The sequence below is a fragment of the Equus asinus genome, chromosome 3 (genome assembly GCF_041296235.1).
Source record: "Equus asinus isolate D_3611 breed Donkey chromosome 3, EquAss-T2T_v2, whole genome shotgun sequence".
NCBI classification, from domain to species: domain Eukaryota; kingdom Metazoa; phylum Chordata; class Mammalia; order Perissodactyla; family Equidae; genus Equus; species Equus asinus.
Window position 1 is genome coordinate 30,866,014 of NC_091792.1, and position 13,824 is coordinate 30,879,837.

The 13,824-nt window shown below is 37.7% G+C and overlaps 1 protein-coding gene across 5 annotated transcripts in view; it reads left to right on the forward strand.

The window, feature by feature from the left end:
* The first annotated feature begins 253 nt into the window (after nt 1-253).
* Nucleotides 254-13,824, forward strand: part of IL15 (interleukin 15) — a 124,886-nt gene continuing 111,315 nt past the window's right edge. For all 5 annotated transcript variants that reach the window (XM_070504807.1, XM_070504792.1, XM_070504789.1 and 2 more), the window contains exons 1-2: nt 254-468; nt 6,450-6,668. The gene's annotated coding sequence lies outside the window, so the exon portion shown is untranslated. The remainder of the gene's footprint in view (nt 469-6,449; nt 6,669-13,824) is intronic.

The window sequence follows — 13,824 nt, forward strand, 5'->3', positions numbered from 1 at the left end:
AAATGAATTTTTTTAATAGTCATGGTATTTCAGTACAATAAGTGCTGCGTCTTAGATTCTCACCTCTAAAACGAGGATAATGATCCTCGTATGCCTCTGTCGTCTTGCTAGTACTTTGCTTGGTAAATACTATTGGACCCTACTCTAGTCCCCAGCCCTTAATTTCTTGGCCGAAAGAGCCTGCTTCCCAAAATAGAGAGTGAATATTCTAGCTATTTCTAGATCATTGCTTTCCTAGTTTCAACTACTGATGTTACCCAGTCCTGGCCAGCAGAACCCCGTAGGGAAGTTCTGAGAAGTTTTCCTCCCTGATAAAAGAAACGCACTTGAAAAGCTGAAAAACTGCCTTTCCCCCTCTTTTCTATCTTTGGATGCTACTGTGTGAAGACACGATGCCTTGAGCTGCAACAGCCATCCTGTAACCACGAGCAGACAAGGCTGGGGATGAAAGCCGACTTGCTGAGCAGGGTAAGGTGCAAAGATGGAAAAATGTGTGCTCCTTGATGACATTGTTATGCTGCTGCACCAAACCTGGAGCTCTCCTGCTCCAGAGCCCAGACATCTGTGAGATAATAAAGGTCCTTTTGCTGAAGGCATCTCTAGTGGGGTATCCTGTCACTTGCATATAAGAGCAGCCTGTTGATACACAGACCTCACCCTGAGATATTAAGAAGATTACTCATAACTTGATTAAAATATTTATTATGCAAATAAAATTACTAATATGAGCAATTTGAGGCTTTGTCAAGAGAGACATGACTCCTCCGGATAGTAATAGATATAAATGTAATTGCTGCTGCTTTCACCTAAGTCAGTTTCTTTTAGAGGGCTAACACTAACCAAATTAAAGGGGTTTTATATTTTGAGGTTGCATATAGATAATGAAAAGAGTATTTATAATAATGACTTTAAAATATGGGTCTAAACAGGTGCAGAAATAATTAAGATGAAGGGGGGACCCCTCTAGACTCTCCTTCTGTAGGTGTGCAGAGATGGCGGATTATAAACAAAGGGGATGCTTCCTGCACATACTGCTTCTTCCTAAAGGTTTAAAAATAAAACCTGGATCAGCAGAGTCTCCTTTGGGGGCAGCAGCAAATGGGAGAGATCAAGAGCGATTTGAGTTCTCTGGTGCATGTGGTTGTGATTCCCCTCTGACCTGAGAATCATGCCCCCCGCCCACCCCCTTACAACCAAAGATGGGACTGACGTAGACCAGGACTCAACTCTGGCAACTATCTAATTATATTACCAAAGTAGTGAATCTCTCTCTCCTTTCTCTCTCTCTCTCTCTCTCACACACACACACACACACAAAATGTGAGCTCACAGGCTAAAACAACTAGACATTTCACAAGTACGACTACTTCAAAAGGAAGAAAACAAACTGGGCAAAATATTCTGTGTGAAGAAGAAATATTGGAATAGCTTGAATGAAATTTTGTAATAACATCAATAATGTTCCATAAAGATATAAGAGAAGAACTTCACAACATGAACCAAGAATTCAAAATTACTTTTAAAAATAGAAAAAAACAGGAAAAATAAGCTATGAAAAATAAAATTATTGAAATAAAAGCCATAATAAATTGGGAAATAGTCGGATGGATAACAGCTGGAAAAGAAATTAGTGTGAATAATACATCAAGGAATTCTCCCCAAAAGCACTAGTTAATAATTAATAGAAAATTAAAAGATATGAATAATAGAAATAGAAGTCTTAATATCCAGGTAATAGAAATCCCAGAAGAAAAAAAATTGAAAAGAGAAAGTAACTGAAGCAATAATGGAAATCATCTTCATAAAATTAAAGATGAGAGACTCAGATTGAAAAGTTCATAAAGAAACAGGAGAAATGTCAAAAGGAGAGAAAAGGAAAAGTTCAAGCCTATATACCTTAGAGAGACCCTGAAGAAAATTAAAGATAAATTCTAAAAGCTTCAAGAGAACAAACTACAAAAAGATAATCAGAGTTATATCAAATTTTTCCCAGCAACACTGGAAGTGAGAAGATAATACAATAATACTTTTACAATATTGAATGAAAATAATTGTATACTAGAATTATATATCTAGCCAAATTCTTATTCAAATGCTAGGACATCATAGCCTTCAAAGTTGTGGTGAGTGGAATTCTAAATGCCCCCCAAGATGCCTGTCCCACGAGTACACAGATGCATATTTCCCTGAACTGTAAATATGATGGATTTTACTCCTGTGATGAAGTTACGTTGGATGGTCCAGCTGACCTAGAGAAAGAGGTTATCCACAAGGGTGTTGTTTAAACACAGGAGCCCTTTAAGTCCATATCTAGAGATCAGAGACAGGGAGAGTCAGAGATATGAAAAGGCAAAGACATTCTCCTGCTGGCTTTTAAGAAGTGCCTGCCAAGTTTTGGAAAGGGTGACATGGCAGGGAATGGCAGGCAGTCTTTAGGAGCTGAGAATGTCCCCTTAGTCAACAGCCAGCAAGAACTAGATGCTGCCAAAAACCTGAATGAAGTTGGAAGTGGATTTTTCCCCAGAGAACTCCAGGAAAGAACTCAGCCCAGTCAACATCTTTTCAGCCAAGGGAGATCCTGAGTGGGGACCTAGGTATCTGTGCAGACTCCTAATCCACTGAAACAATGAGACAATAAATTTGTATTGTTTTAAGCTGCTAACTTTACACAGCAATAAAAACTAACGTGGGAGTCTCACCACATAAATACTATTTTGAAAACAACCAGAGTTTTCAAATAAGAAAAAGCCAAGAAATACTTCAAGAGTAGGACAAATTAAGAACAGAAAAAGTATACTTTTATTTAACTAACAAACATGGTTGAAAAGCTTCTAAATAAAATATTAGGTAGTTAATTCCAACCATATATATTTTTTTAAAACTATGATTAAATACGGTTACTTTTAAGGCATAATAAGTTACCCCAAAACTTACTAGTGTAAAAAAATAACAACCAGGCTAGCCCTGATGGGTTAGTGGTTAAAGCTTGCTGCTTTCACTGCTTCAGTGCCCTGGGTTCGCTTCCCGCTCACGGAACCACACTGCCCATCCGTCAGTTCCCATACTCTGATGGCAGCTCACATAGAAGAACCATGTGCTGGGGGGCTTTGAGGAAAGAAAACAAAAAGAGGAAGATTGGCAACAGATGTTAGCTCAAGGCAAATCATTCCCTGCAGGAAAAAAAAAAAAAAAAAAACCATAACCATTTTATTTTGCTTGTCAGGAATTTGGGAAGGACGGAGCAGAACAGCTCTTGCTAAGAGTGTCTTTCTGCTACAGTTAGATGTTGGCTGAGATTGCACTCGTCTGCTTTGCCTTCTGGTTAAAGTCTGTGAACTTCAACTTGGCCACATATTAAGAAGAATTAGAGAAATTTAAAATGGCTTTTTTGTGGTCTTATCAGAGTCTTTAAGAACTATTATCTTGCGTGGCCGTCCCCATGGCCGAGTTGTTAAGTTTGTGTGTTTTGCTTCTGCAGCCCAGGGTTTCACAGGTCAGGATCCTGAGTGCAGACACGGCACCACTCATCAAGCCATGCTGAGGAGGCATGCCACATGCCACAACTAGAAGAACCTACAACTAGAATATGCAACTATGTACTGGGGGCTTTGGGGAGAAGAAGAAAAAAAGAAAAAAAGAAGATTGGCAACAGATGTTAGTTCAGAGGCCAATCTTTAAAAAAAACAAATAAAAAATAAAATAAATAAATAGTGAAAAAAAAAACTATTGTCTTGCTTGAGGCTCAAAAATCCTTTTTAATAGTCAAAGCTGAGAAATACCTTTATTGTTCTAGCTGCTATCTGCCTTTCCCACAGAAAAAAATGATCCCTGTTCTTTCAGTAAGTTGGAGCTCACACAATGGCACAATCAACAATTTAACCTGATATCAAAATTTCACACCTACTTTTGTTTTTGGGGTTTTTTTGCTGAGGAAGATTGTCCCTGAGCTAACATCTGTGCCAATCTTCCTCTATTGTGTGTGGGGGACACTGCCACACGATGGCTTGGTGAGCAGCATGTAGGTCTGTGCCTGGGATCCGAGCCAGTGAACTCTGGGCCACCGAAGTGGAGTGCCCAAACTTAACCGCTATGCCACCGGGTTGGCCCCCACATCTACTTTTTACTGCTACCATTACATCAGCTATATGCCAAGCACTGTGTTACAATCGTAGCTATGAAGATGGATGAGATGATATTTCTGCCTGGAGGAGTTCCTGGCCTCAAGGCAGAGACAGACGTGTAAAGAGCTAATCACAATTTTACATAACTAGTCTCGTAATAATGGTATGAGCAAAGCTTATGGGAACACAGAAAGCCCAATTGAAAATACTCAGGAAATAGCTGTGCCTTAGGCAACAGGATTAGACTCTTGCTAAAATAGGACTATTTCATTGGCAAAAATAACAATCTAGAGAAAGCACTGCAGTATATCGTAACCATGGGACAGAAACTGCCAACATCATTTACATGAAAGGAAAATAATTTCTTGTCAGTTCAAGATGTTTGACCCAGTGTCTCATGAGGAAAATAAACCAGTTTTGGCCTTTCCTTTTTCTTGTTTATTTGCTTGTTTGTTAGTTTTCTTTGTTATGCTTTGCTTTTGTTAAAAGATTGCTTTCTAAAATTGCATTTTCCTAAGACTATTTAGTTAAAGACGCATGCAATTTTGTCTTCAAATATTAAAAGTTTCTCTTATTAAAATTTAAAATATTCTTTGTTGTTTTTGATTACCTACTATCTGCCAGACATTAATGAAATGCTATGGGACATATCAAGATGGAAATAAAAACAGGCTTATATTCTGGCTTATATTCTAGTAGGAGAAACTGTGGCACAAAAATAATATACTATCAGGCAAAATGAAACAAACGTTATCAAAATGTTATGGAAAACGAGGCGAATGTGCTTTGAGTTTTGATCTTCATGTTTATTGATTTGGGTTGCTGCCTGTAACCTCAAAAACATAACATAACTTCAGGGTTAGGTTTTCAGTATTTTTCTAACTTCATCCTTAGAATAGAAGTTTACTGCTCCAAGTGGCTCTTGATGAGGACACCAAGTGTCAGAGAAGTTTAATTATTTTTCCATGGTCACATGGTTAAGCCACAAGATTCTGACACAATGTCTCACGGTGTTTACTCTCTAAATCATGGGCAGCAAATTCCTGGCCTGTTTGCTAAATTTGGCTCACAGCTGTCTTGATATTATTATTTTTAGCTACTTCAGTGTTTCAAAATAATGTCTTTAAATTACTTCTGCCAGAGCATGCCTTCTTATGTTGATATATGTATGAATATACATGAGCGTGTGTGTGTGTGTATGTACACATATACATATGTATATATATACACATATGTGTACACATATATGGTTTGGCTGCCTTACAATGGTTGGTCCTCCAAGATCATCTGAGTCTGAAATTCCTGCTGAATCTGTGCTCTGCAGTATATGCCATATACTACATGAAATGCAAGACTCATAGTTCCCAGAAACTTCTAGGTTCAATTTAGCTTCTGGGTCTTTGAACTTACAGCTCCCACTTCTTGGGACAAACATTTCTATCTTTTCTTTTTTTAAATGGAGTATTACTTATATCAAGACTCAGCTAAGGAGCCACCTCCCTCAGGAGTTGGGCCAGTCTGGTTTTGCCATATCTGTTACTCATAAGCACTGTATCCTGAATTTCCCTCTAACAAAACACATTAACTCTATCTCGTGATCATCCATTTACCTCCAAACACATTGTGGGCAGGTGTTATCTATTTGTCTTGGACTCTCTAGTGCTGTGCAATATCTCTGGCGCATAGAAAGATTCCAATAAATGTTTGTCGACAAAATGTTATTTTGTTAAAGGTGGAGAGATGCTAAAAATGGCACGAGAGTTCAATATTATGTGTACTGTCTTATAAAATTACTCTGGAATAAGCACATTCTTTGGATGTGATTTAACATTTTATGCTTTTTTGTCTTTAATTATATTTTAAAATCCTCTAGGGAAAATCTTAAATTATATAAGTAGTCAAAATGATATTGAAAAAGGGGGGAATAAACAAAGAAATTTTACTACCTGAAAAAACATTTTTGAAAGTATGGCTTCATAAGGTTGGATCTAGGCCAAAGGAAAATAAAATATACGGTAGAGTACAATAAGGAAATCAATAAAATTTATAGTGAAGCCCAAATAATGGTTGGCAATATAACTACAAAGCTTCAGGAAATTGTTAAGCAGTGACTCCTAAAAAAAGTAGACACAGAGATTTTCCAATGTTTTCAGTAAATCGTGAGAGTCGGCAATGATGGAGATGGAGGGGAGAGGCAAGATCACTCTAAAAGTCTTGTGAGTATCATGGCAGGCTATTGATACCGACTAATTCTGAATGTTGATACAAAATATGATGATCAAAATGCGTGAGTTAAGTTTTCAATGTAATTTTCTTGCTTCTACTTAGGATGTAGAAAGTTGCATGAGAACGTCATGGGAATGAGAATAAGCAGGATAACCAACAAAAATCAGAGCTTTATTATTTAAGCTCATCTGAGAGCTGAAATCACAAAGCAATCTAAGGAACCAAATGCAGATGGAAATCAAGCCCTCCGAGGAAAGACGAGACCCATGGCTAATTCATCTTTGGCAGGAGAGAGAGAGGAGGGAGCTCTCCTAGACACAGGTAAGCAGAAAACAAACTTTCAATGAATTTTTAAAGTCCAAATGTGTGGCAATTTCAAATGAGTAGAAACCCCAAACACAAAGGGAGTGTGTACTCACATGCCAAGCCTTTTTCAATTGACCTTCACAGAATGGTTGTGAAAAATTAAGGGCAGAGCAAGAGGGCTGAGGTAGGTCCTATAGGTATCCTGGGCATTAGACTTAGTAGGAAGCAGAGGTTGTCTATTGCCGGGGGAAGAGCAAGAACGCTGGGAGAGATGCTCCTTTCTTGCTCCCTGAGGACCAGGTATGTGGAGCCTGCTGAAGTCTGAGGGAAAGGCAAGGGCACAGAAAGAAACCTTACAACCACTCTGGACTTTATGCTAAATTGAAGTTAGTGGCTTCCATGGTTCTAGGAGGGTCTGGAAAGCTGAGGTGCACCTAGGGAGGTGCAGTTTTACGGGGCCTTCTGAAGGCAGACGGGAGGGCATGAGAACTGAGATAAACCCTCCAGGCACTCGGATCCCAGTGTCTGCTAATAGGAGGGCTCTGATCTAGCCCTCAAATAATCTGAAACCTGTGGTGAATGGAATCTAATGAAAACAACTGCGAAGCTTAGGCTTAGTTCAAATCCACCATAGCAGCCTGGTAAAAGGAGAGGCACCCTTTCCTAGGAAAAAATGTTGTGTACTCGGTCTCTGTTTTTGTTTTTTTTTAAATTTTATTGAGATCGTATAGGTTTATAAAATTGTGTAATTTCAGATGTATGTTATTAGATATTGGTTTCTGTATAGCCTGCATCATGCCCCCAATAGTCTAGTTTTTATCTGTTACCATACACATGTGCCCCTTTGCCTCTTTCACTCACCCCCCTACCCCCTACCCTCTGGTAACCACTAATCTGTTCTCTTTGTCCGTGTGTTTGTTTAGCTTCCACATGTGAGTGAAATAACATGGTGTTTGTCTTTCTCTGTCTGGCTTATTTCACTTAACATAATACACTCAGGGTCCATCCATGTTGTTGCAAATGGGACCATTTTGTCTTTTTTTTGGCTGGGTAGTATTCCATTGTGTGTGTGTATATGTCACATCTTCTTCTTTTTTTTTTTTTTGCTCAGGAAGATTTGCCCTGAGCTAACATGTGTTGCCAATCATCCTCTTTTCTTTTTTTGGTTTGAGGAAGATTAGCCCTGGGCTAACATCTGTGCTAGTCTTCCTCTATTTTATGTGTGGGTCACTCTCACAGCATGACTGATGAGTGGTGTAGGTCTCTGCCCAGGATCATAACCCACAAACCTGGGCCGCCAAAGCAGAGTGCTAGAGCCAATCACAATGCCACAGGGCCAGCCCCCTATGCCACATCTTCTTCTTCTTTTTTTTTTTGAGGAAGATTAGCCCTGAGCTAACATCCGCCACCAATCCTCCTCTTTTTTTGCTGAGGAAAACTGGCCCTGAGCTAACATCTGTGCCCGTCTTCCTCTATTTTATATGTGGGACGCCTACCACAGCATGGCTTGACAAGCGGTGCATAGGTCCACACCCGAGATCCAAACCAGCAAACCCCGGGCCGCCAAAATGAAGTGTGCGAACTTAAGCGCTGTGCCACTGGGCCGGCCCCACACATCTTCTTTATCCATTCATCAGTTGATGGGCACTTGGGTTGCTTCCATGTCTTGGCTATTGTGAATAATGCTGCAATGAACATAAGCCTGCATAGATCCATTTGTATTGTTGATTTAATGTTCTTTGGATAAATACCCAGTAGTAAGATAGATGGATCATATGGTATTTCTATTTTTAGTTTTTTGAGAAATCCTCGTGCTGTTTTCAATAGTGGCTGCGTCAGTTTACATTCCCACCAGCAGAATATGAGGGTTCCTTTTTCTCCACATCCTCTCCAACACTTATTATTTCTCATCTTATTAATTACAGCCATTCTGATGAGTGTGAGGTGATATCTCACTGTAGTTTTGATTTGCACTTCCCTAGTAGTTACTGAGATTGAACATCTTTTCCTGTGCCTGTTGGCCATCTGTATATCTTCTTTGGAAAAAAGTCTGTTCGCATCCCCTGCTCATTTTTGATTGATGTGTTTGTCTTTTGGTTGTTGAGTTATATGACTTCTTTATATATTTTGGAAATTAACCCTTGTCAGATATATGATTTGTGAATATTTTCTCCCAGTTGGTGGGGTGTTTTCATTTTTTTCACGGATTCATTTGCCTTTCAGAAGCTTTTTAGTCTGATGTAGTCCCATTTGCTTTTTTCTTTTGTTTCCCTTGCCTGAGTAAACATGGTATTCAAAAAGATGCTGCTAAGATAGATGTCAAAGAGAATACTGCATGTGTTTTCTTCTAAGAATTTTATGCTCCTCAGGTCTTACATTTAAGTCTTTAATCCATTTTGAATTAATTTTTGTGTATGGTGTAAGATAATGGTCTACATTCCTTCTTTTGTCTGTGGCTACCCATTTTTTCAACACCATTTATTGAAGAGACTTTACTTTCTCCATATGTTCTTGGCTCCTTTGTCAAAGTTTAGCCATCCAGAGATGTGTGAGTTTATTCCTGGGCTCTCAATTCTGTTCCATTGATCTATGTATCTGTTTTTGTGACAGTACCATGCTGTTTTGATTACCATAGCTTTGTAGTAAATTTTGAAGTCAGGGATTGTGGTGCCTCCAGCTTTGTGAATAATTGAATGGTTTACAACATTATTTTAAAATATGGTACTATTATCTAAGGTAATATAAGGCAGATTATACTATTCTACAATGGCAGCTTAAATATCACTTTTCTTTCTATAAATAGCTGTTTGTAAAGCAAACAGGGTTTGCTTTGGCTATTTGGGGTCTTTTGTTGATCCATTTAAATTTTAGGATTCTTTGTTCTATCTCTGTGAAGAATGTCATTGGGATTCTGATTGGAATTGCATTGAATTTGTATATTGCTTTAGGTAATATGGACATTTTAACTATGTTTATTATTCCTACCCCTGAACATGGAATATCTTTCCATGTCTTTATGTCATCATCTATTTCTTTCAATGATGTCTTATAGTTTTCAGTGTATAGGTCTTTCACCTCCTTGGTTAAATTTATTCCTAGATATTTTATTCTCTTTGTTGTGATTATAAATGGGATTATATTGTTAACTTCTCTTTCTACTAGTTCATTATTAGTGTATAGAAATGCAAATGATTTTTGTAAGTTGAGTTTTCACTCTGCCACTTTGCTGTAGTTGTTGATTATTTCTAATAGCTTTCTGGTAGATGCTTTAGGGTTTTCTTTTTTTTCTTTTTTTTTTTAAAGATTTTATTTTTTCCTTTTTCTCCCCAAAGCCCCCCGGTACATAGTTGTGTATTCTTCGTTGTGGGTTCTTCTAGTTGTGGCATGTGGGACGCTGCCTCAGCGTGGTCTGATGAGCAGTGCCATGTCCGCGCCCAGGATTCGAACCAACGAAACACTGCGCCGCCTGCAGCGGAGCGCGCGAACTTAACCACTCCGCCACGGGGCCAGCCCCTAGGGTTTTCTAAATATAGAATCATGTTGTCTGCAAGGAGTGAGAATTTTCCTTCATCATTTCCAGTTTGGATACCTTTTACTCCTTTTTCTTGCCTAATTGTCCTGGCTAAAACCTCCAGTACCATGTTGATTAGGAGTGGCAAGAGTGAACCCCTTATCTTGTTCCTCTTCTCAGAGGGATAGCTTTCAGTTTTTCACTGTTAAGTATGATGTTGGCTGTGGGTTTGTCATATATGGCCTTTATTATGTTGAGGTACTCTCCTTCTATACCAATTTTTTTGAGAGTTTTTATTATAAATGGATGTTGGATCTTGTCAAATGCTTTCTCTGCATCTATTGAGATAATGATGTGATGTTTATTCCTCATTTTGTTAATGTGGTGTATCATGTTGATTGATTACCAGATGCTGAACCATTCATGTGTCCTTGGTATAAATCTCACTTGATCATGGTGTATGATCCTTTTAATGTATTGCTGTATTCAGTTTGCCAATATTTTGTTGAGGATTTTTGTATCTATGTTCATCAGCAAAACTGGCCTTTTCCTTCTTTGTGTTGTCCTTCTTTGTGTTGTGTTGTGTTGTGTAGTTTTCCTTCTTTGTGTTGTCCTTATCTGACACTGGGATCAGGGTTATGTTGGCCTTGTAAAATGTGTTAGGAAGTGTTCCATCTTCTTCATTTTTTGGAATAGGTTGAGAAGAATAGGTACTAAATCTTCTTTGAATGTTTGGTAGAATTCTGCAGAGAAGCCATGTAATCCTGGACTTTTGTTTTTTTGGAGGTTTTTGATTATTGTTTCAATCTCTTTACTTGTGATTGGTCTATTCAGATTTTCTGTTTCTTCTTGGTTCAGTTTTTGGTAGCTGTACCAGTCTAAAAATTTATCTTTTTCTTCTAGGTGTCCAATTTGTTAGCATATAGTGTTTCACAGTATTCTCTTATAATCCTTTGTATTTTTGTGGTATCCATTGTAATTTCTTCTCTTTCATTTTTAATTTTATTTATTTGAAACTTCTCTCTTTTTTTCTTAGTGATTCTGGCTAAGTGTTTGTCAATTTTATTTATCTTAAAGAATAAGCACTTAGCTTCGCTAATCCTTTCTATTATTTTTTTAGTCTCTATTTCATTTATTTCAGCTCTAATTTTTATTATTTCCCTCCTTTGGCTGAATTTGGGCTTTGTTTGTTCTTCTTTTTCTAGTTCTGTTAGGTGTAGTTTGTTATTATTTATTTGAGATTTTTCTTGTTTGTTGAGGTAGGCCAGTATTGCCATAAATTTCCTTCATAGGACTGCTTCCCTGGATCGTATAAAAGTTGGTATGTTGTGTTTTTGTTTTCATTTGTCTCCTGATATATTTTTATTTCTCCTTTAATTTCTTCATTGATCCATTGGTTGATCACTAGCATGTTGTTTAGTTTCACATATTTGTGACTCTCCTAGCCTTTTTCCCGTACTTGATTTCTAGTTTCACAGCATTGTGGTCAGAAAAGATGCTTGGTATGATTCCAATCTTCTTAAATTTATTAAGGCTTGTCTTTTTTCCCAACATATGGTCTATCTTTGAGAATGTTCCATGTACACTTGAGAAGGTTGTGTTTTCTACTGTTTTTGGATGGATTGTTCTATCTATATCCATTAAGTCCATCTGATCTAGTATTTTGCTTAAGGACATTGTTTCCTTGTTGGCTTTCCGTCTGGATGATCTATCCATTGATGTAATTGGACCATTGAGGTTCCTATCATTGTGTCGCTGTTAATTTCTCCCTGTGAGTCTGTTAATAGTTCCTTTATATACTTTGGTGCTCCTGTGTTAGGCACGTATATATTCATAGGTGTTACGTCATCTGGTTGAATGTCCTTTTTATCATTACATACTGCCCCTCTTTTTCTCTCATTGTCTTTTTTACCTTGAAGTCTACTTTGTCTGAGTATGGCAACACCTGCTTTCTTTTGTTTGCAATTTGCTTGAAGTATCATCTTCTATCTCTTCCTTTTCAGCCTGTTTGTCTTTAGAGCTGAGATGTGTTTCCTGGAGGCAGCATCTGTTGGGTCTTGTTTTTTAATCCATCCAGAAACTCTTTGTCTTTTGATTGGAGAAGTAATCCATTTACGTTTAGAGTGATTATTGATATATGAGGGCTTAATACTGTCATTTTATCGTTTGTTTTCTGGTTGTTCTTTATTTCCATTGTTTCTCTTCCCTTATATCTCTGACTGCCATTTCAGTTTCATGGTTTCCTGTGATGGTTTTCCCAGTTTCCTCTTCATTTATTATCTGTGACTCTGCTCTGATTTTTTGTTTAGTGGTTACCATGAGGTTTGTATCAAAGATCTCATAGATGGGATAGTCCATTTTCTGATAGCCTTGTATCTCCATTAGCCTAAGTAGGTTCTGTCCCTTTCCTCTTCCCCTTCTGAGTTATTGTTGCTATAAATTTTTCTTTTCTGTGTTGTGGTTTTGTGACTAAATTGAAGTGTTTATAGTTATTTTTGATGCTTTCCTTCCCTTTGTGTTTTCTGTTATAATTAAATGTTTACTGACCTGTTCTGATATAGAGCTGCAATTTTCTGATTCTGTCTGTCTATTTATCTCCTTGTTCAAGATTTTGTAAAGTTTTACATTTTTGTTAGAGATAGGAAGGCTTCTTTCATCATGTCTTGTAGGGAAGGTCTAGTGGAGATGCACTCCCTCAGCTTTGTTTATCTGGGAATGCTTTTACTTCTTCATCGTATCTGAAGGATAGTTTTGCTGGATAGAGTATTCTTGGCTGAAAGTTTTTGTCGTTGAGTGTTGTGAATATGTTATTCCACTCTCTCCCAGCCTGTAAGGTTTCTGCTGGGAAATCCACTGAAAGCCTGAAAGAGGTTCTTTTGTATGTTATTTTCTTCTGCCTTGCTGCCCTTAGTTCTTTATTTTTGTCATTGGCTTTTGCCAGTTTTAATAGTATATGCCTTGGAGAAGGTCTTTTTATATTAATGTAATTAGGAGTTCTATTGGCTTCATGTACTTGTAAGTCCAGTTTTTCCCCCAGCTTTGGGAAGTTCTCAGCTATTATTTATTTTAACAAGCTCTGTGCCCTTTCTTCTCCTCTTCTCCCTCTGGAATACCTATAATCCTTATGTTTCTTTTCCTAATTGAGATGGATATTTCTCGAAGTGTTTCTTCATTTTAAAAAAATCTTAGCTTTCTCTCCTCATCCACCTGAAGCATTTCTATATTTCTATCCTCTAAATCACTAATTCTGTCCTCCCTAATGTCACCTCTATTTTTTATCTCATTAATTGTGTTCTTCATATCCAGAATTTCTCTTTGTTGTTTTTTTTTTAAGTTTCAATCTCTTTGGTGAAATATTTCTTCTGCTCACTAATTTTATTCCTGAGCTCAATGAACTGTCTTTCTGAGTTTTCTTGTAATTCATTGAGGTTCTTTATGATAACCATTTTGAATTCTCTGTCATTTAGAATGTAAATTTCTGTGAGTTCAAGATTGGTTTCCAGAGAATTGTCATTTTCCTTCTTCTCTGATGTGTTAATGTAGTTCTTCATGGTGTTTGATGAAGTGATCCTTTGCCAGCACATCTGTGGTAGTATCAAGTCACAGATTCTACCTACCACCTCTGGGGGGTGGGCAGGAGCTATGTTTTCTCATCCCACC